Genomic DNA, 22441 nt, shown 5'->3' on the forward strand with positions numbered 1-22441 from the left:
TCAGTTTTTTAAGTGGTGGAGAATTTAAAGTTTTTAATAAATTATAATTAGGACAGTTTTCCAACAAGAGCTAATTTAGCCATAGAGCTACTACTATACCATAAGAGCAGTAGAAGAAAGTGAAATCGGTAGATGAGACTACAGCTTCCTGCGAGACCATGTGTGCCCAGGAGCCCCTGCCTGTGAATGGCAGCATATAGTGCACTTCCTTGCACAATTTTCTTAACCTTTCTGTGCTTTAGTCTCCTCCTCTGAGCAATTAGAATAATAGAATCTACCTCATAGGGTTGTTATAAAGGTTGAATTAGTTAATGTAGTTAAAGCTCTTAGAACAGTGCCTGACACAGAGTAAAAGCTTGACATGTGTATGCTAAAGACCTAGGAATGATGGGGAAAGATCACTCGGAGCTGCGCTGGGTCTTTCTTGCGGCGCGCGGCTTCTCTAATTGTGATGCATGGGCTTAGTTGCCCCGCGGCATGTGGGATCTTAGTCCCCTCACCAGGGATCGAACCCACATCCCTTGCACTGGAGGGTGAATTCTTAACCACTGGACCACCAGGGAAGTTCCCAGAGTGCTTTTTCGAGGGGCAAACTTGTTTACATTCAGATACTCATAGTCCCTACTCTCTCGTGTACCCGTGCACCGTTTGAAGTTCTGAGACCCTCTGGTATACTCACTTGAGGGCCATTTTACTGGGCATCTCAACCAAAGAGAATGCTTTGGGAAAGAAATAAAGAACTCAAAAGCAGTGCTTTTTCAACTGCTTCCCAAGTAATTTTAAGATCATGTGAAGCATTTCTGGTTGTTTGTTGAAAACATAGTTACTGTCTCATTCATTAACCAAGAGCTACCTTGTGTCTGTCATTGGGTAGAATGGGATGACATAGGGATAAGGGTCAGAGACAAAAGATGAAGATAACATAGCTCCTTAGCCCGGAACTCAGTCTAGACCATTTTTTGTACCTCTAGAATCCATGTCAGGAAAACCCCAGGGCTTTGAATAGAAGAGCATCAGAAAATAGCACATCCTTAATGGTACTCACCCTTGAAGTTGTAAGGCTACACATCAATTAATTTTTTAAAATATTATTTAGTTATTTATTTGGTTGCATCGGGTGTTAGTTGTGGCAGGCGGGCTCCTTAGTTGTGGCTCGTGGGCTCCTTAGTTGCAGCATGTGAACCTTAGTTGCGGCATGCATGTGGGATCTAGTTCCCTGACCATGGATTGAACCTGGGCCCCCTGCATTGGGAGTGAGGAGTCTTAACCGCTGTGCCACCAGGGAAGTCCCGCACATCAGTTAATTTGATCATTTCTGCTAAGCCATCTCAAACTTAGCCAGGAGAGAAAGATGGAAACTCATTGGTGGAAAGAGATTTTAATGAATCATCTTGTTCTGATCTATCATCAGAGACAATGAAGCTTGCCTTTTTTCCATTGATATTTTTCAGTTACTACTAACATTTTTAATCATTTAAAATTGCTAGTTTGTATTTCAGTGACCTCTTCTTACTCTCCCCACCCCCTTGGTTTTGCTGTTTGTGTATAGTTCTGGTGAAAATGAGCTAGGAAAGGAGATTGATGAGATTGGATAGCTCAGCATCCTAGAATACACTATCTCTTTTCTCATGAAGTGAGGATATGTCGCTTCTTTTGCAGGACTGGATACAACTGCAGAAACAACAAGTGAACCTTTAAAGATGCATATGGGGCTGCACAAAGAGAAGAGAGAAACTGGAGAAACCAAGGAAGTGAGGAAAAAGTATGTTTCCTGGGTAAATAGTACACTTCGGAATTTAGGTTTCTTGCCATATCAATTACCATTAGTTTGTCATGCCTAAGTCTTTATGGCTGTATTTAATCTTTGTATTGCTGTTAAACATTCTTTATTTTCTCCTTCCTTGATTTTTATTGCTGAGCTCTTTGATCAAATGATTCTTTTTTTTTTTTTTTTCCTTTTTGCGGTATGCGGGCCTCTCACTGTTGTGGCCTCTCCCGTTGCGGAGCACAGGCTCCGGATGCGCAGGCCCAGCGGCCATGGCTCACGGGCCCAGCCGCTCCGCGGCATATGGGATCCTCCCAGACCGGGGCACGAACCCGTATCCCCTGCATCGGCAGGCGGACTCTCAACCACTGCGCCACCAGGGAGGCCCCAAATGATTCTTTTAATCATTTGGATTAATCATTTGGATTAATCTAAAAATATCTGTATTGACTATACAATTTAGGTGACTTCTTAGATCACTTGATAGGACCTGTTATATCTTAGATTGACCATTGGGTATTATAAAAGAGTTGTGTGTTGTGTCTCTTGTGATGTGCAGGTTTAGTTCAAGGTCAATTTTTTAGTCTGAGTGCAAAACATACTTCTGATTTATTAAATGACTGACTTGAAAAACACTGGTTTGAATACCAAATTATCCAAGCCATGTTCTCAGGCTATAGGATGTGTGGTACTGCTCTCTGGAATATGAAAATTAATACTAAAGACAAAGCTGACTGGCCAATAATTAATGTAAATAGGCATAGCCTCCCCTTGATGAACTAGATGTGCCCTAGTAAAGTTATATACTCATATATGTACATACATATACACATATGTATGTACATATATGAGTTGGGAACTCAGTTTATTCTGTTATTGAGCCACTCACAGGCTTAGATTTTGAGGGGTTTTGTTAAAGTTTTTTAAATAAAGGAAATTTACTACCTTATTTATCATTATCATAAAGTTAAGAACCTTAATGAGTAGAACTTTTTGGAAAGAAAGGGGAGGAAATGGAGTCAGGGTCATTGCTGGTATATAATGGAAGTTCTGTGCACAGCAGCCTGACTTGGATAACTCCATGGCAACATCACTCCCTCCCCACAAGTCTGGGGCACCCAGCCCATGGGAATTTCCTCACAACTGTCACTTGTGGAACTTCCTGACTCATGGAGGATTGTGGCAGGCCTACTGTTAGATAGAAGGTATATTCCAGTTTTCTCATTCTTTAACTTTGAGTTGGAGGGTGGAGTAAAAACTGTTTAATGGCCTTGTATATCAATCCTCTAAACTAAAAACGGCATAAGACAAGTTTATTACAAGTGCACTTGTGCACACATTTTCTAGTGCTCACCTTCACACCGACTCTGCGTCAGTCACACTGATCTCCTTATGGTTCTTCAGTCAGTCGTGGAATCTTCTCCTCCCAGGTAGCCACGTGGCTCCTGGCTGCCTTCTCCTTCAGGTCTCTGCTGTGGGGGCAAAGTGAACGTGAAGGCCAAGCCAAATTGGAATCACCAGGAATTTTCTGTGATGTCAGTCTCCCTACCTACCCCCTGGCAGCACTGAGCCACCTCGCCTAGCTCCAGCTTCCCTCCTTTCTCCCACTCCACTCTTCCTACCTATCAAATGTGATGTTTTGTTTATTCTACACATCATGCTTTTTCTATTTCACCTTTAAGGTCTTTTAAAATTAATCTTTCACTTTCAAAGGCACATACCATTTGACTCAGCAATTGAATTTCTAGGAATTGATCTCACATGTAACCTCGCACAGGTATGCAAGTAATCTTTGAACCTCCTCAGCCTCTGTTAAATCTTCACGCGTGCTTCTGACTTCAGTAGCACTTGGACTGAGACTAATTATCTCTTGCTGCCAGTGTTCCATTGTTGCCATGGGTCATGTCCCCGTCCAATAACTTGGGCGGCTGCCTGCCTCTTTGCCTGAACTGCAGGCACAGGAGCTAACTATGTCCCCTTTTGGGCTTCTTCTTTTGCACTCCTGTTGCCTTACAGCAATCTTTCTCTTCCCATTTGTGAATATTACAAATGGTTTTGCGTTGTGTTTTTTAGACACTTAGATAATTACGTATAGAGTAGTGGTATCTCGACTTAGCTGCACATTAGAATCAACTTAGAAGTGTTATAAATTACTAATGTCTTGTCCCACCACCAAAGATGCTGAGGCAGTTTGTCTGGGGTGAGTTGTAAGCATTGGCATTTTAAAAATCTGCCAGGGTGATTTTCACTGCGGTCAAGTTTGAGGACCAGAAATAGTGTTGATTTTTCTATACTGATGATGACTTTGGTCACTTTAAGCTCATCGTAACATTTAAGTGACTCCTTTGGGTTTGCAAGTTACAGTGGGGTTATATATATTAAAAATTTTGCCTCTTCCTTTATTGTATTTGTATTTCTTATTCGTTTTCATGTTGCTTTGTATTGGAAGGCACTTCTGATCCTATATTAATTAACAGTGATGATAAAATGCTGCTTCACTTTGTACCTGTTTTTAATGACTGCATGTCTCATTTCTTCCTTGAAGTATACAGTTGACATTTGGTTTTAAATAGATACTCTAAAAAGGGTAAGAAAGTATACCTTTATTATTAGTTTTAGAATTTTAAAATTAAGAATATCTGTTGGAGTTTAACAAATGAATTTTTGGTATCTGATGACATGACACAATTTAAAATTTTAACCTATTCCTAGATTCTATTAACTGTTTTTTTTAAATTTTTGAGCATAAATTTTAAGTAAGCTTCATCTAGTTTTCTCTCTTCATTTTCTCTGCCAGTTTTAGAATTGGATTCGTAGAATGAACTAGATAACCTATATCTTGACCTTTTTTTTTTTTTTTGCGGTATGCGGGCCTCTCACTGTTGTGGCCTCTCCCGTTGCGGAGCACAGGCTCCGGACGCGCAGGCTCAGCGGCCATGGCTCACGGGCCCAGCCGCTCCGTGGCATATGGGATCCTCCCAGACCGGGGCACGAACCCGTATCCCCTGTATCGGCAGGCGGACTCTCAACCACTGCGCCACCAGGGAGGCCCTATCTTGACCTTTTTAAGATATGTTTTCTATAATATGTTTTGTTTGTTTCTGGAGAGTTTGAAATGATCCACTAATAAACCATCAGGGGTGAGTTGCTTTGGGGGCGGGGTTGTAGTTATTTATTTTTTCAAAGATGTTGGTCAAGTTAAGTATTTTAGAATCTTTGTTTTCTGACAATACTTAAAGCAATGCTTGTCCTCTGTTCTTTTTTTTAATAGTCTATAAATTTCTTGTGCAGTGATTTTGTTATATTTTCTAATTTCATTATTATTTCAGAGCTCTGTTATTTCAAGCAGAATGTTGTCGGATTTTGTCTTCTGTTCAACCAATCTTGAAGATTCTATAACTTATGTGTGATCTTAGCATCTTTAATTTATGGTTGCTTTTGCATTTGTTAAGGTTTCTATGTGTAATTCGTTTCTTAATTTTTGTATTGCTTAGTTGTCTCTTTCCTGTTACACCTTGTGTTTTATGGAGTGTCCTTTTCTTCTTTTTAACTTTAAGACAAAATTTAAACGTGAACAATTCTCTTAGTGCTAAAAATAACATTTGTTCCCTAAATTTATTTACTATCATCAAAGCAAAAGCAGGAACTTTCCTTTCCTTCCATATAAGGAAACTCAGTTTCTCCCTGTTTTGGCATCCCCTCTTCCTACTTCTCATCTACCCCAGATATTTTTACCCTTCGCATTTTACATTTGTTCTGTGAGGTGCACTAATTCTTCTAGGTTTCAGCCTGATACTCATAAGTATTTTGTTATTCCTGATGAAGTTAGTTAACAGCCCTGAAGCCTCACTCTGAGCTGGACAGACGCTGCGCTATTAGGTGCAGGAGATACAAAGAGAAAGGCAGCTCTGTCCTTGCCTTCAAGGTCCCTTTCTGGTTGAGGAGGTGGCATGCATGCAAGCCCACAGTGGCGAAAGATGTGATGTGTCAGGTGTCCTGGAGACACAGGGAGGGAGGGAATGATGTTTGGTGAGTCAGCGAAGGCATCCTGAATGCTGAGTGTCACTGTGCCAGTAGGGCTTTGCGGGATAGAGGATAAAGCGAATGGGCAAAAGCCTGAAGGTACCTAAGTGGCTGGAGATGAGACTGGACAAAGGGATGTTGGGGCCAGATTGCAAAGCACCTCGAATGCCTGGCCAACAAGTTTCGGCTTTCTGCGGCCCCACCAGAAAGGTTTTAAAGCAGGGGAGTACTCTGTTCAAGCCTGTTTTTAGGAAGGTAACTCTGACTGTCATGTGAAGCACGGACTGCAGGGAGGAAGTCAGTTGAGCAGCTGTGGCAGTCATCCAGGTAAGAGATGATGAGAACTTAAACAAGGTGGTAGCAGTGGCGATGGAGAAGATGAGGTGTTTTGAGGCAGAATCTAAAAAGACTAGTTCCTGACTCAGGTGAGATTGGGATTAGAGGATGACTTAGAGGGTTTTCTTGTTTGTTTGTTTTAGGGAAGGTAATAACAGACGGTGGAAATATCGACTACTTTGTGTCACGGCGTGGATGTTGTGGAGGGGGTCACAGAGACTACTTTGGAGAGAGACAGAGCATTTTAGGACTTTCTGAGTTTAAAAAATTGTCAACAGATCTAGGAAGACATATCTAGGAGTAATTGGAAATATGAGTTCGAAACTCAGTTGAGGTGTAGGGGCCGGAGATAAAGGTTGTGAGATATACTTGCTCCAAGGAGGAGGTCAAAGCCATGGAATAGATAGAAAGTTCCCCCTGTCAGAGCATGTAGGCAGAAAAAAGGGCTTAGGTTGGCCTCCTGGCCAAGACCAGCCTTTATGTACAGGAAGTCAAAATGTACTGAGCCCTGTAATACATGTCCTGCGCGGGGTGGTGAGAGCTTTTTCAGATGGCTTACTTTATCTTTTTAATAGCCCTGTGTGTGGAAATTATTACTACCCTACTTCGTGGGCCAGGAAACTAAGGCTCCAAGGCATTGTTACTAAGCTAGTAAGTGGGATTGCAAACCAGGCCTGAATGCCAAGCTGGTGTTAGAGGAGGAGGTAGGGGAGAAGCAGAAAAGAGTGGTGTGGAAGAGATGGTTTCCTACGAGGGGCAGTGGCCACTCACCCAGAGGGTCCAGCGGGAGAAGGAGAAGGAGAAGCTCAGCCACTGGTTTTCTCAGTTAGAAAATTGATAGTGATCCCACCGTGCTCAGTCCACAGGGTGTGGAGGTCGGCTCACACGGGAGTCAGACCAGCTGAGGAAATGCAGATAGCGCCGTTGACCGCAGCTCTTGGAGACATCTTGGTGGTAGAGGAATGACAAGAGCATCTGGGCTAGGGGGTTGACATCATTTTGTTTGTTTAGAGATGACAGCTTGAAGCATTCTGATTCACTCATCTCTTTTCCTTTGAGGTCTTATATTTTAGATCGCCTTGTCTCTGGGCTTCTGTTACTTAAAAAAAAAAAAAATCAAAAGTAACTGCTGGGTTCCCTTTCACATAACCTGCTTGTTTAACTTGTCGGCTTGGAGTCCTTTTCTACGCATTGTTTTTAGATGTTTCCAGGCTGTTGTCTTAGTGACCCACTTTGATTGCTAATTATGTGTGCGATCCTGAGAGCCCCTTCTTGTTTCTTCTCTCAGGTCTTTCCATTCTGGAAGTGGTTTCCGTCTGTCATGTGAATCTTTTGTTCAGTTCAGCTTCCCCCCGAACTTGAATTCGTGGACTGTCTCTCTCTTCTAGATGATAATGTGTTCTTGCATTCTCTGACAATAGGAGAGCATAGTGCTAAGTGCCTGCGCTCTGGAACTAGGCTTGCCTGGGTTCAGATTCTGGCTCTACCAGCTACTAGCTGAGTGACCTTGAGCAAGTTACTTTTTGTAACTTCTTTGTGCCTCATCTTCCTTATCTGTAAACTGGAGGCAATAATAATACCTCCTAGCGAGGACTGTGATGAGAGTTGAATGAACCAGTGCACGTAACGGGCTTAGAAGGCACAGTGTCCAGTGCGAGTCGTGTGTTCCACCATTGTTAGCTGTTCCTGTTGTTGTTATTGTTCTGGGGGAAAATAGTGGGAGAGGTAATAACCTTTTCCTGATTGTATTTGGGCCACGCAATTAAGTGATAAATTTACAGTCTGTTGGAGCCTCACTTGGTAAACTGGAAGTAGGCAAATCCTGGGGACCATGTAGCAGTCCTTCCGGTCATTAAGGAATTCAGCAGTGAACACTTTGAACCTTTGTCCACATGTGGCATCTGGAATTGCAGATGTCTACTGTGTGACCTCACCTTCCCCATGGCAGTGTTCAGTTGACTTCCATTAAACACAGACCATAAAATTTTTACCTCTACCTTTCTGAATAGTTCTTCCCAAAAAATGTTATTTAATTTTGCTCATCCCATCAGCAAATAACAGATGCTGGGCAAACCAGCACACAAATTAAGTAACTTTCCTGAAGTCCGTGGTGGGGCTGGGACTTAATGAATAAGCCCATGGTATCTGACTCCAGTGGTATTAAAAGAGGAAAAGAGGTTCACTGATATCTATATATCTATATCTATATCTACATTTATATAGAGAGTTGCTATTTTAGCTTAGGCTGCTGTAACAAAATAGGGGTGGCTTATAAGAAGCCATTTTTTTCTCACTGTCCTGGTGGCTGGGTGCCAGCATGGTCGGGTTCTGGTGAGGGCCCTCTTCCGGGTTGCAGATGGCCTTTTTCTTCTTGTATCCTCGCATGGTGGAGAGGGTCCCTTTGATAAGGGCACTAATCCCATTCATGAGGGTTCCACTGTGATGACCTAATTATCTCCCAAAGGCCCCATGTCCTCATACCATCACACATTGGGGGTTAGAATTCCAACATGAATTTGGAGGGAGGGTGACACAAACGTTCAGTCCATAATAGGTACCAATCTCTAAAGCCATGTTTATCAACATGCCATATTTTCTTTGACAATGAAGATGTGCTATTTTTACAAGTAGAAGAAAAATAAATCTCATTGAACAAACAAAAAAGTAATAACAGAGTGCTTGCATGACAAACATAATAAGGGGAAATACTATCAACTAACCTCTTGGAGTTGTTAAGGAAAGCGAGCAGGCTCGTGAATGAGGGAGCCAGTAATCCTTTAAGAAACCTTTGCCAGAAATTTGCATAGTCTCAAATCAACTCCTTCAACTTATTTATTATCTATAAAGGAAAGAAAAGATAGTAACTTTACAGTGCAGAAAGCACCTTAGCCAAGAGATCAAGGTCAGCATCACCAGTAATAAGACAAGCAACATCAATGAACCCCATGATATGATGCACTAAGAAGAACACATCATTTCTGTGGCATTTTTGCCAGAAATGCATAACCTCAGTGTAATCATGAGAAAACATCAGGCAAACCCAAATCAAGGGACATTCAACAAAATAACTGATTAATACTTTTGAAAAGTGTCAGGGGCACGAATAACAAGGAAGACTGAGAAGCTGTCACAGACCACAGGAGACTAAGAAATAACGACGAAATATAGTGGGGATCCTGGATAGGATCCTGGCACAGAAAAAGGACATTAGTAGAAAAAAACTGGTGCAATATGAATAAGATCTTTGGTTTAGTTAATAGTACTGTGCCAACATTAATGCCCTGGTTCTCTTCAGTTACTATGGTTATGTAAGATTTGGGGAAGCTGGGTCAGGGACATAAGGAAACTCTCTGTACTATTTTTGTAACTTTTCTATAAGTCTAAAATTAGCTCAAAATTTAAAATTTTCTTTTTTTTCTCTATCTCATTTTTCTTTTAAGTAAAAAGCCATCATGGGATAGAGAAACTATTTGATTCTGGGTAGAAACTGTCTTAAGAAGAGGAAAGAAAGCTTAGAGTTATGGTCCCTTCTCCAAGTGGGTAACTGTTAATGATGACCTCTCATAGTGTTGCCTCGAGGCTCATTCCAGATATGTTGAATTTCCTAGACCTTTTTAAAGGGTACAGTAGTAAAAAGCTATGCTGATGGGAAATTTTTCTGAAAATTTTGTGAGGCCAAGCGGATAGAAAATTAGACAATGCAAAATACTGCACTTGGGGAAAAAAAAAATCCAAACCAGTCTTAAACAGAGCTATGGGTGGGTATCACTTAGGACCCTGGGGTTCTCTGAAGATACTGCTCAGCATTTGCTGCTGAGCCCAAAATGGCCTGAAAATTGGTGCACATCCATGCAGAGATGACCAGATCCAAGTGATCCTCTGGAGGCATGTGGAGATGAAAGTCCCTCTTTGGTCATTAGAGGCCAAATTAAAGCCCTATAAACAGAAAAATCTTAAAAGCGAGGGGTTTATGACTTGTTCAAGTGAAGAATGCTGCAAAGGGACACCAGATTGGGAGTGTGCATGTAGCCTGGGAAGGATTTGGAGGGTTGGACTCCGTCAGAGTACATCTCACTCTATCCACAGGAGGCGAGATGCCACACTGGCCTGGGGCAAACATTCTGCTTGCTGCAAAGCTGGGCTTGCTGCATACGTAGGTTGAAAACTTTCTTAGAAGTTCTAAATTTGTTCCTCAGGCAACGACCTGATTAGGGATTCTGTTTCCCAGGTACCCTCATGTTAGGAAAGGACAATTCTGCGTAAGTTTCAGAAGCAATGGGGCTCCTGGAAAGCTGTACCCCCTCTAAAATGGGGGGGTGGGGTAAGATCTAATGTGTCTCCATTGAGTTTGGTTGGTATTAAACCAATTCTACCCCCACTCAATTAAGAATTTAATAATCTCAGTGAACTAAAATCATATTTCTGAACTTATAAAGCTGGGGACTAGATCATTTACTTATTGAGTTAACAAAGATTTTGTGAGCACCCTTTGCAGGCCAGGCACTGTATTAGACCCTGAGAACACAGAGGAGCAAGACAGCAGAGCTCCTCACAGAGCCCGCAGGCCAGGAGACTGTGCCTCCGAGCGAGAGCCAGCCAGCGCACCAGCCCACTCAAAGGTGCCTCCGCTAAAAGGGCCTGGTCCACACCAAGATAAAAGTTTCCCTGTAGATAATCCTGTAACTTTTAAACCTCACTGTATATGTTTTATGTTATTTTAATTTCCTTCCGATAGTGCTAGAAAGAAAAGGTGTTTTCTTGGGTGGTTCATATATTTAAATTACATAATTTTGGAAGCAGCATTTGCTGCCTTTAATCGTAAAACCTTCCCTGTCCCCTGGCCGCTCCCCTCAGGCTCTGATGCTGAAGACACTTGGGTAAGGCTTAGCGGGTTTGCTCAGTGCCTACGGCCATCAGAAATGTGTTTACCAAGGCAGAGCGAGCTCTGAGAGGCGCAGCGCAGCCAGCTGGCAGCATCCAAAGGGAGCCAGCCCTTCTCTGCTGCTGCCTGGACTTTTCTCCCTTCCTGAATTTAATCTCTTGGGTCAGATTCCAAACTGAACCTCAAAGCAATGAACCAGTTAGAGTGGTGCTAACTAACTTGATTCCACAACGCTGTTAGTAAGCTTTTCCCTGGCCCTCCTTCCAGAGGCTCTGGGCCTTCTTATTCAGTAGAGATGCTGTGAATTGGTGAAATAGTTATTGTAATGAATTTTTAGTTACTTTATATAAAGAGTGCAGTGGATAAATGATTAGCAGTATTCGTTATTTATCAGATAGAAAAATCAAGAATTTTTTTTTTGGTCGACAATTAATTTTGAAGACTCACCTCTTCTAATCCATGGAATATATGAATAGATGATCATTTTTTCAAAGTACTTTTGCAGAACAAAGTCCACATTCATCAGCAGAGCTTTCTGCCATCTGATCCCAATCTCTTTCCAGCCTCAAATCTTTTAACCCGCCCCTACCTATCTTTTATTAAGTTCTAGTAGGCTCTCTGTACCATGTATTTTCACATTACCAACCTTTTTCTTCCCCTTCTCTGCCTTCAGGTTCCAGATCATCCAGTGCCACTACCTTGAGGCCTTCCTTGGTCTTCCTTGGTCATTATCATCACTCTGTTTTTCCGGTATCCCAAGCCCATAGTAGCACACCCCCTGTGGCACACATCACGCACCACTTTGTGATGCTTCTGTTGACATGGCCTTCTCCTCTCCTGGATAATCAACTCCTTGAGGTGTCAGGGACTTATGCATTCCATTCATCTTCATATTCTCTAAATATCCAACATAGTGAGTTTGCTCACATTGATTGAGTGCTTATACAGTTCCAGCCACTGTCTAAGCATTTTGTATATATTATCATGTTGAATTGTCTTAATAACCCCATGACAGAGAACACTTATCCCTTTTTCACAGAATAGGAAACTGGGGCACAGAAAGGTTAAGGATTTTGCCCAAAGCTACAAAGTGGTAGAGTTGGAATTTGAACCCAAGCAGTCAATTAGGGGTCAGGGCTTCTAGCCACTACTTGCTACTAGAATAATACACTATAGTGCCCGGGCTCTTTATGTAATACTGACATAATCATAGCTAGCTTTTGTTGAGCACCAGCTACAGGGCAGGTACTGAGCTTAATCGTTATATGTTTATCATCTTAATCCTCACAGAAACCCCATGAGGCACATGTAGTTATTATTCCACAGATGAGGAAACGTGTTCAGAGGGCTTGGGGTTAAGCAACTTGTACTAGGCGATTCTGCGGTGTGTGCCTAGGAAATATTTGCAGGTAAATGAACAAATGGATGAATGAAGATAAGGGAGAGGGTTCGGGAAGAGAACTAATGTGTATTGAGTGCCTTCCATTCTTTTCCATAGCATATGTTTTCCCAACATTTTATTATGAAAAATTTCAAACATACTGCAAAATTGAAAGGATTTTACAGTGGGCAGCCATCCACCCACCACCAGGTTTGACCATTAACATTTTACTCTGTGCTTCCTGTTCCTCTGTCCAGCCGTCTGTCCATCCTATTTTTTATGCATTCCCTCTCAGTGCTTCGGCATGCCTATCACTAAGTAGAGGTCGTTATTTGTTTATAGTTTTTTTTTTCTTTTGAGGTAGGATTGGTACATTTCATTGTAGTTAAATTTTAACTGTACATTTGCTGAGTTTTGACAAATGCATACACCTGTGTAACCCAAACTCCTACGAGGGTATCATTATGCAGAAAGTTGCCTCATATCCCTTCCCAGTCAGTGCCCACCCCTACTTCCCAGCAGAGTGTCTACTGTTTTTATGTTGTACTTTTATTTGCTTTTTTTTGTTCCATAAGAATTTAAGGTGACTCATTTAGGTCCATAAAAACATAAAGCATAAAGCATAAGCGAGAAGTAGTTGGGAAAAAAGAAACTAAGGTAGGAATGATTCAAGAGAGCACCTATGATATGCTAGGCACTTTTATAAGTAATATATTACTTAATCCTCATAAGAGGTATGCATACTTATTTCCATTTTATAGATGAAGAGGCTGCAAAGTTATGTGGCTAATAAGTAATAGGGATACTCTTTGACTCCAGAGTCCATGCTTTTTCCACTCTAGCCCCCAAAAAGCAAGACAACAGGCAAATCAAAAGTTTATTTAAAAAGTTAACATGGGGATTCCCTGGTGGCGCAGTGGTTGAGAGTCCGCCTGCCGATGCAGGGGACACAGGTTCGTGCCCCGGTCCGGGAGGATCCCGCATGCCGCAGAGCAGCTGGACCCGTGAGCCATGGCCGCTGAGCCTGTGCATCCGGAGCCTGTGCTCCGCAACGGGAGAGGCCACAATAGTGAGAGGCCTGCATACCGCAAAAAAAAAAAAAAAAAAAAAAAAAGTTAACATGGTCACCAATACGTGCTCAAGTATTTGTAAAATTGTGTTACCTCATCACGTGCGTAGTTTAGATGTGGGAGATGGCAAAGGAGGAGGCACTGAAATAGTCCTGCAGAGTTTGCAAAGTGCTGTAAAATCAGGGTTGGCTTTGAGTTATCCTGTATGGCCATAGAGATGGGATTCCATGTCCACAGTAAGAGAAAAAGACAACTTTTCCAGAATTGGTCATAACAGTGGGAAGTCTTGAAATGGTCCCATTGCCTGTTAAATCAACAAGGAAGCATCTTATGCGTGAAGGAGCCTTGGTCAGAGATCTCGACTTTGACTTTAAGAGGGTTTGTTTATTCATTGCATTAAGAAAGGGTAAAGGTAATCTTTGGTAAAAGAATTACAAATCTCTGATAGGGAATCTTAGAAATCATTATATCTGCTACCTTCTGCATTCTATGTTGAATCTACTTTATGATAGTAGATTGGATATACAAATAAAGGGTAAGGAAGAATTGAAGATGACTTTGAGTTTTCTTACTTGAAATGCCAGAAAAAGGATTGGGTCTGTTATAGTAGGAAGCTTATCACTGGGCTCCTGGATAAAATTAGAGAGAGGCTTTGAAAAAGAAAGGAAGACAGGGGTGTTAAATTGATACCGACTTGGCAATATCAAATATAAGAATTTCCTCTTCTGTACTGTGGCCTCCAGCGTGGTGGGATGATCCTCGTGTTAGGCTCTGTTGGGCTGTGAGGACCAAGACATGCTCGTGTGGCCTTGGGTGATGGAGTGAAGAATCATGGGACCCAACTCGGTGGTCAGGCCTGTGGAGACCTACAGCAGTGACTCTGGAGACCACTGGACATGAGGCAGGTTTCTAGCAGTCCTGCTCTGCTGTCCCTGTTTGTCAGTTCCCTCCCCCTTCCTACCCCCATCTCCTGGATCCCATGTACAAAGCTTGCAGAGAGAACACTTTCTGAGTCTTTCAGGCCTCTGCCTTGTACCTTTCTTTGGTCCTCTGGGGAGCAGGAAAGGGAGAGGCAGCCAATTCACCAGTAGAAAGAGCCACGTTAATGGTGGCTGTCGATAATAAATATTAGTTCTTCCTTCCCAGGCAGCATCAGTTATCTTTTTTTTTTTGATAACTATCTTTTTTTTTTTAACATCTTTATTAGAGTATAATTGCTTTACAATGGTATGTTAGTTTCTGCTTTAAAACAAAGTGAATCAGCTATACATATACATATATCCCCATATCTCCTCCCTCTTGCATCTTGCTCCCACCCTCCCTATCCCACCCCTGTAGGTGGTCACAAAGCACCGAGCTGATCTCCCTGTGCTATGTGGCTGCTTCCCACTCGCTCTCTACTTTACGTTTGGTAGTGTATATATGTCCATGCCACTCTCTCACTTCATCCCAGCTTACCCTTACCCTTCCCTGTGTCCTCAAGTCCATTCTCTACGTCTGCGTCTTTATTCCTGTCCTGCCCCTAGGTTCTTCAGAACGCAGCAGTTATCTTTAATAGACTACTTTAATTGAAAAGAAGTTTTAAAAACATAATGTTGTTTTCTGATTATAAAAGCCATTCATTCTATGGTAGAAATCTGAAAAATATAAGAAAGCATAATGAAGATAATTGAGATTCTTGCTAGTGGTACCCTAACATGCATTCTTTTGAGGCATTTATTTATAAATTGTTTACATACAGTGTGAAGTCATGCTATATATACATTTTGTGTCTTGTTTTGAAAATATTTACTTATTTAATTATCACATCTTATAAAATGTAATATTCTAAACATTTTCCTATATCATGAAAATTATTCATAAGCACAATTTTTTTTTTTTTTTTTGCGGTATGTGGGCCTCTCACTGTTGTGGCCTCTCCTGTTGCAGAGCACAGTCTCTGGATGCTCAGGCCCAGCAGCCATGGCTCACGGGCCCAGCCGCTCCGCGGCATGTGGGATCTTCCCGGACTGGGGCACGAACCCGTGTCCCCTGCATCAGTAGGCAGACCCTCAACCACTGCGCCACCAGGGAAGCCCCATAAGCACAATTTAAAAGAGCTATTGATATTCCATCTACTGTATGGACAGCACTCTTTTTTCATCCTACTTATCTCATTGAATTTGAAGTGAGTTTCATGTGAACAGCATATAGTTATCCATTCTGACAGTTTCTACTTTTTACTTGGTGTATTTAGACCATTTATATTTAAGGTAATTATTTATATATTAGGGTTTTAATCTGCCATTTTATTACTTGTTTTGCTTCCGGTTTCTCTTTTCTTGCCTTTCTTTGGGTGACTTGAACATTTTAAAGGATTTTATCTTACTTGTAATGTTTTTGAGTGTATCTCTTTGTATCATTTTCTTAGTGGTTTCTCTGAGTATTACAAGATACATATTTGACTTATAACAGTCTACTGGTATCAGCGTTTCACCACTTTGAGTGAAATGTGGAAACCTTACTTCCATCTAGGTCCCTCTAATCCCCACTTCTAAATATAATTACCTTGAGCATCAGGTGGTATTATAATTTTTGTTTCAGTCATTAAATATAATATAAAACTCATGAGGAGAAGAATAGCCTATTGTATATACTCATTTTCTTTTTCTGTTCCTTATTCCTAACTGATATGCCAAGATTTCTTCTTTTATCATTTCCTTTCTCTTTGAAGAACTTCCTTTAGCCATTCTTTAAGGTCAGGTCTTCTAGCTACACATTCTTTTAGTTTTCCTTAGTCTGAGAATGTCTTTTCCCCTCCAATCTTGAGGTATAGTTTCCCCAGATATAGAATTCATGGTTGACAGTTCTTTTCTTTCAGCGTTGAAAATATTGTGCTACTTCCTTCTGGCTTCTGTGGTTTCAAATGAGAAATCTGTTGTCATTTGAATTGGTGTTCCCTTATAGACAATGGGTTGTTTTTCTCAGTTTTCAAGGGTTTTTCTTCGTCTTTAATTATCAGAAATTTAATCATCATGTGTCTTGTCATGGATTTCTTTGAGCTCATCTATTTGAGGTTTGCCCAGCTTCTTGAAGCTGTAGGTTTATGATAATTCACCAGGTTTGGGAAATGATCAGCCATTATCTTTTTGAATACTCTTTCAGCCCCTCTCTTTTTATTCTCCTTCTGGGACTCTGATGATATGAACATTGGATCTTTTGTTACTCTCACAAGTTCTTGAAGCTCTGTTCATTTGTTTTCAGTCTGTCTTCTCTCTTTTATTCACGTTGGGTAAGCTCTACTGATCTGTCTTCAAGTTCATTGATTTTTATTTATCCTCTGTCATCTCTATTATTAAGCCTATCTAGCAAGTTTTTATTTCTATTATTATGTCTTTCAGTTCTATAGTTCGTATTTGGTCCTTTTTATAACTTCTGTTTCTTTGCTGAGATTTTCTATTTTTTCATTTATTTCTAGAGAATTTGTAATTGCTTGTTGCAGCATTTTTGTGAGGGCTGCTTTAAAATCCTTTGTAAGCTGATTCCAACATCAGATTCATCGTGGTATTGGTGTCAGTTGATCGTCTTTTCTCATTCAAGTTGTGATTTTCCTGGTTCTTGGTAGGAAGGGAATTTTCCACTCTGTTCTGGACATTTTGTCTATTATGTTAGGAAACTCTAGGTCCTATTTAAACCTTTTGTTTTGCCAGGAAGTCACTCTCTTTAGTTTTAGCACACAGGTTGGGATCTACTTTTGTGGGCTGTGATTCCAATGGTGATTTACTTTTCAGAGCCTTTGCTGTTACTGTTTTGGTCTGCTTCGTTTATCTGCTGCAGCTGGGGCTCCCACTGGCCCCTGCTGATGCTATCTGACGGAAGGAAGAAGTTTCCCCAGGCCATGCTGCCTGGTGCCTTCAGGTGGGAGAAAGGAGTCTTCATCCTGCTGGAATAAAGAGTACTTCCTGGGGGCCCTGCAGGGAGGGAGAGTGTCTTCCCAGATTGTTTTAATATCAGTGGGCTCCTGAACTATCCTCCTTGTTGGTGCTGCCAGCTGGCCTGGTGTTGTCCGCAGAACTCCCATTCTGTCATAGGGAAGGATAAGCCTTCCTGAGTTGCCTTATGCTGCTAGACTGGGACTTGGGAAACATTTGGCTTGGGCCACCTTCTTCAGTTGGATAGGGGAGTCATAAGATGCCCTGCTGCTGTGTTGTTCCTTTAGCCCTGGGATCCCTAACTTGTTCACCTTCCTTTTCCCCCCTTTCAGACTTCTCCTTTGGTTGCCTCTTGTATTTTTTCCAGGGTTTATAGTTGTACTTAGCAAGGAGGCTGGGGGCGAAATGGTTTACAGCATGTTGTGCAGGACTGTGACAGTGTTCTATTTAACCATTCATCTTTTGGACGATTAGGTTGTTTTAAATGGTGACTACTATAGACATCGTCATGACGGGGTGTGGGGAGTGGTTCCATCGGCCTTGAAATTTGAAAGGCTTCCTTACTCCGCAGACCCACAAGCCTGGGCCTGGTTGGCCGCCCAGTGCAGGCTGTTACTCATCTGTCTTCCGTTTGCTTGGCTGTGATGTCAGCTCTTCGTGTCTGCTTTAAAGGCAGGCATTTCTTGTTGTTCTTATGCCTGTTGAATAATGCAGTAGTTTGTCACACTTCTAGCATGATTAAAACAGATAAACTATGGCCTTTGTAGAGCCCTTTTCTCAGCCTCTCTTTTGGTTAATTTTCTCTTTTGGCAAAGATTTTGTATTAAATTCAGCCCTGCAGATTGTATTTAATTGTGATTTAACTGGGAGATATTTAATTTTTTATGTGAATATTTCTATTTCGGGGCTTCAAAACAGTGACCAAGTTTTTTCATAAATTAGTGTGAAAAAGTTTTTGACATTTTTCCATTTGCAAATGAGGAATTCGAGGTCATCTCAGTTCTTCCACAGTAAATGTGTCTTAAGAAAAATCAGAGTGGGAAATCCTTTGTATTGGAAGCCATGGGTCCCTTTGTATAGTTTACAATAATAGTTTTGCACAAATAATTTCAGGTTAAAATTGCATACTATTTATTCCCACCCATTTCCTTTATTGGCTGTGACACACAGGAATTACGCCCATTGCTTGACTAACCTTTCTGACCTTTTGTTACTTGGCTATAAATTGACTTGGGTCTTTTGCAAAAACACTGTCAGGGGGAAAAATCTTTTTGTTAGAACCCAGCCAATTCCTGCTTCAGTGCAGAACAGTTTGTTCTGAAGAAATGAGCCAGTTCAGTGAACAGAAAAACATAGCCATGAACTGGCATCGCCGAAAACTGCAAACGCGATTGCCCACGATCGTTGCACAGAGCAAGGGAACTTTATAAAAGAATGAAGCTATGGGGAGAAAAATACAGTTTGGAGTTCCACTGGCTTTAGGTAAATGTAATTGACTTGTTAGAGTTATAACCACATAAACAGGGTTTCTTTTGCTGAGCTCTGGCAGTCACCACCATTTTACCATTTTCAATGGGAATTTTGTTAAATTCTCCCACTGCCTACTCTCACAGCGGCAGGCTGCTCTGGTAGGTCGCAGCCCCTGCATTTCCGTGGCTCTTCCCACCGGCTTGGAAGCTTTTTCGGCTCAACACTAAATATTTCCCGAGTGCCTGCTCTGTGTAGGACCAAGTCCTGGGTTCAGCCCCCAAAGAAGATATTTATAGTGGTCTAGTGAATTACAAGAAAACATGAAAAATAATTACAACGTGGCAGGTGCAGTAACAGACAAAGGTACGAGACACAGTCAGTACTTGACAGACTGTCACAGAAGTGGGGCCATTTGAAAACCCTCTAGGACTTTGCCAAATAGATGAGAGGAGGAGGGTATTCTGGGCAAAAAGGGGAGTGTGTGTAAAGTTGAAGAGTGATGAGACAACATAGGGTTCCGGTACTGTAAGTCGAATTGCTTGGCTATAAAGTACGAGGAGGCAAAGGAGTGGTGGCCAGTGAAACTGGAGATGGACAGGGACCAGATAACATGTCTCAGATGCCACATGAAGCAGTTTGGAGTGTATACTGTAGGCCGTGGAGGCTGTGTAAGAGCTTTGAAGCAGGGCAATGGGCAGAGTTGGAGTGGGAAGACTTGGGTTTGCAAGGGACCATGAGCTCAGAAAGGGTGGGTTGGGCCAGACTAAGAAAGGACCATGACACCAGGCTCAAGTGGGCGGACTTTATGCTGCAGGGAATCACTGAAGACGGTGACCTGTGTGTCTAAAGGCTAATAAGGGGAAGGGGGCATGTGTGTGTGCAGGCGATGTAGGTCACTGAAGTCACCGCAGCTGTTTGCCGGCGAGAGAAGGTCAGTACTCAGAAACCGTGCAGAGGGGCCACCTTGGTGATGGGACAGTGCAGGGAGTGAGGAGGCAGGAAGCCTGAGACTTCTGCCTGACTGTCAACATGCCTGTCCAGGATGCTTTCCCATAGACTGTCTTGTTTACTTTTTGAAGTGAACCTTACCCTATATACACTGATACCATTTCCATTTTATAAAAGAAAACTGAGGTTTGGGAGGTTGAATACATCACCCAAGACCCAAGTGACCTGCACTAGGAAGTTGCTGAGTCAGAGTTGGGACTCAGGTTTATCTGACTCCCACTATAGTGACAGGCCACCTTGGAATAGAACCTGCTAGGACTGAGCTGCCTGCTGTCAGCAAGTCTCACAATGTCTACATACTCACTATAGGAGCTATGCTTATAAATAATAGCTCTGCTAATACTTAGATGTTAGTATTCATGTTAATAAAATTAATATTTTAAAAGCCTATTTTTCTTCTTAACCTGTCATCTTATGAAAACATCACGTTCATGATTTTATTTCTTAAAAATTCATCATTTTGGAAGAATTGATCTGGAGGAAGTCCCAGCCAAATTGGTAAAAACTTAAAGGACTGATTATACTTAAAGGAAATGTCATGTTTTAATGTTCAAGTGAGTATGTGTTATAACAGCTTGTATTAGAATAATGAACTATGGCTTTCAGTAATTAGAGAACCTTTTAGGACTAACATGAAGTTAATGTGGTGATTTTTAGTAAATATATGTTTTTAAAGGTCTCAGAAAACATTTTTCAGGTAAATCTACTACAGCTAAAGAAGGGGTTTACTAAGTAGAACTTATCTTCAATTAAGTCCCAGGATAAATGAATGATTCTATGAAATATTCATTCTATAGTCATGAGGTCATGGATTCCAGGTTAAGGGCTTACAAGGAAGGTGAGAAAGAATCAGAAACAAACCTGGCCCACTTTGTATCAAAAACATATTCTTGGGGCCTTCCCTGGCTGTCCAGTGGTTAGGACCCCATGCTTCCACTGCCAAGGGCCCGGGTTCAGTCCCTGGTTGGGAAGCTAAGATCCCACAAGCCGTGCGGCCAGAAAAAAAGGTGTTGCGGGGGACATATTCTTGGTTAATGGATCAGCCCCTGTTTAGTTACCAAAGGGTAACTGTCCCATCTGGGATTGGAGCCTCGAAAAGGGAAACACTGTCCCATCTGGGATTGGAGCCTTGAGGTTCCAGCATCAAAGGCTGTAATTATGGGATGTTGCAAGCTGTCTCTTTGCCATCTCATTTTCACCCTTCCTTTGCTTCTTGAAGCGGAACCAGAAATACTGTTTTTGAGAGAGAAAAATGCCGGGAATGTGGGAAAAGTGTCTAAATCTTACACCAAGTCTGTCTTATTATTTTGTGGCATCACTAGTCAAAGAAAATTTGCTGGATTCTTAAGAAAACATGAGTATCTCCTGTGAGTGAGCTGTGGAACTGTAGCAAGCTCCTCTGCCAAAACAGAGATTATATATAGCACAGGGGAGGCAAGAGCCCCGCTCTCCTCCCGGGCCTGAGCAGAGCAGGAGAAGCACTTATGTAACGGGTGTGCTCATTGCTTCTGCCCTCAGCTCACACAGCTGGGCCTCGCGGCTCTTTGTTTGCCTCCGCATTAACTCTTGCTTGCTTCCCTCGCAGATGCAGGCCCATGCCCGGCACATAAGGAGATGCTGGACATGCAGAACCCAAAACACAGCCCCTGACAGCCTCAGTCCAGTGGAGCAGGCAGGCAGGCAGGCAAGCAAGGGGAGCAAGAGGCTGTGGGCCCTGGAGCCGAGGGGAGGAGGCACAGAAAAGTGGGGAGGGGGACCCGCCAACCATGCCTGGGGCCCCTGGTCATTTGGGGAGGCCCCTCCGGCCGGGAACAAAGAGAAATTCCTCGCCTCCTTACAACTTACTTTCCTCTGCTCTAAAAAGATTGTAATGCCCACACCGCACATAGGTATTGAATGATGCTGTGAAACCCGAACGTGTAACTCATGCAGTGGGCCTTGCCCAGAACTGGCACTTGGTGGACATTTTGTAAATATTAATTTCTATGCCTCTTTCCTTTCCTCAAACCCCCAGACCCAGTTCTACTTTGTTGTTACCTCGCTGAGAAACATGGTCCCCTTTGTGAACTCTGTCAGTATATCTCTCTTGAACCTCAAAACTCTTTCATCTTCACCCCCTTTCTCCTTTTTGCTTCCTATCTCCCAGGATAAGTATCCCAGTTCCTTTCTACTTTTCCTGGGCGACTGTGGTCCAAGGGTGAGAGGTGCGGGAGTGGGGGATGGCTTCTGGGGGGAAGGATGGTGTTGTCGTCACAGGCAAATCGCAGCTCACTCATCCTCCTAGTCGAGGTCCCCTTAAAGCTCCCAAATAGGTTTGGGAGTTCCAGGCTCCTGTAGCATTCCCCGTGTCATCCTCTCTTGCTTCAGTTCACTGAAAGGAGAAAAGAGAGTATGGGAATAAGGGTGCCCTTTGCAAGTTGCCTAGTCTAGAACCCTTTATCTCCTGCAAATGTTCTCCTCCCAGCCAGGGTCCTGCTGGGCACCCTTCAAAGGGATCTCATCCTGGGATCATGTTTGGCCCCATTTGTCCTAATGTCGTCAGAGTCCGTACCTGAAGGGCTTAACGAGAGGACACTGAGGGCACACATCGGTTCC

General features: G+C 42.4%; 1 protein-coding gene across 5 annotated transcripts in view; it reads left to right on the forward strand.

The window, feature by feature from the left end:
* Window positions 1-22441, forward strand: part of ZHX3 (zinc fingers and homeoboxes 3) — a 131029-nt gene that overhangs the window by 63168 nt on the left and 45420 nt on the right. For 4 of the 5 annotated variants that reach the window (XM_082645562.1, XM_082645560.1, XM_082645559.1 and 1 more), the window contains exon 2: window positions 1660-1762. The exons of the other annotated variant lie outside the window; for it this stretch is intronic. The gene's annotated coding sequence lies outside the window, so the exon portion shown is untranslated. The remainder of the gene's footprint in view (window positions 1-1659; window positions 1763-22441) is intronic. 5 annotated transcript variants of the gene reach the window in all.

Source organism: Mesoplodon mirus (genome assembly GCF_964341445.2).
Source record: "Mesoplodon mirus genome assembly, chromosome: 15".
NCBI lineage: Eukaryota > Metazoa > Chordata > Mammalia > Artiodactyla > Ziphiidae > Mesoplodon > Mesoplodon mirus.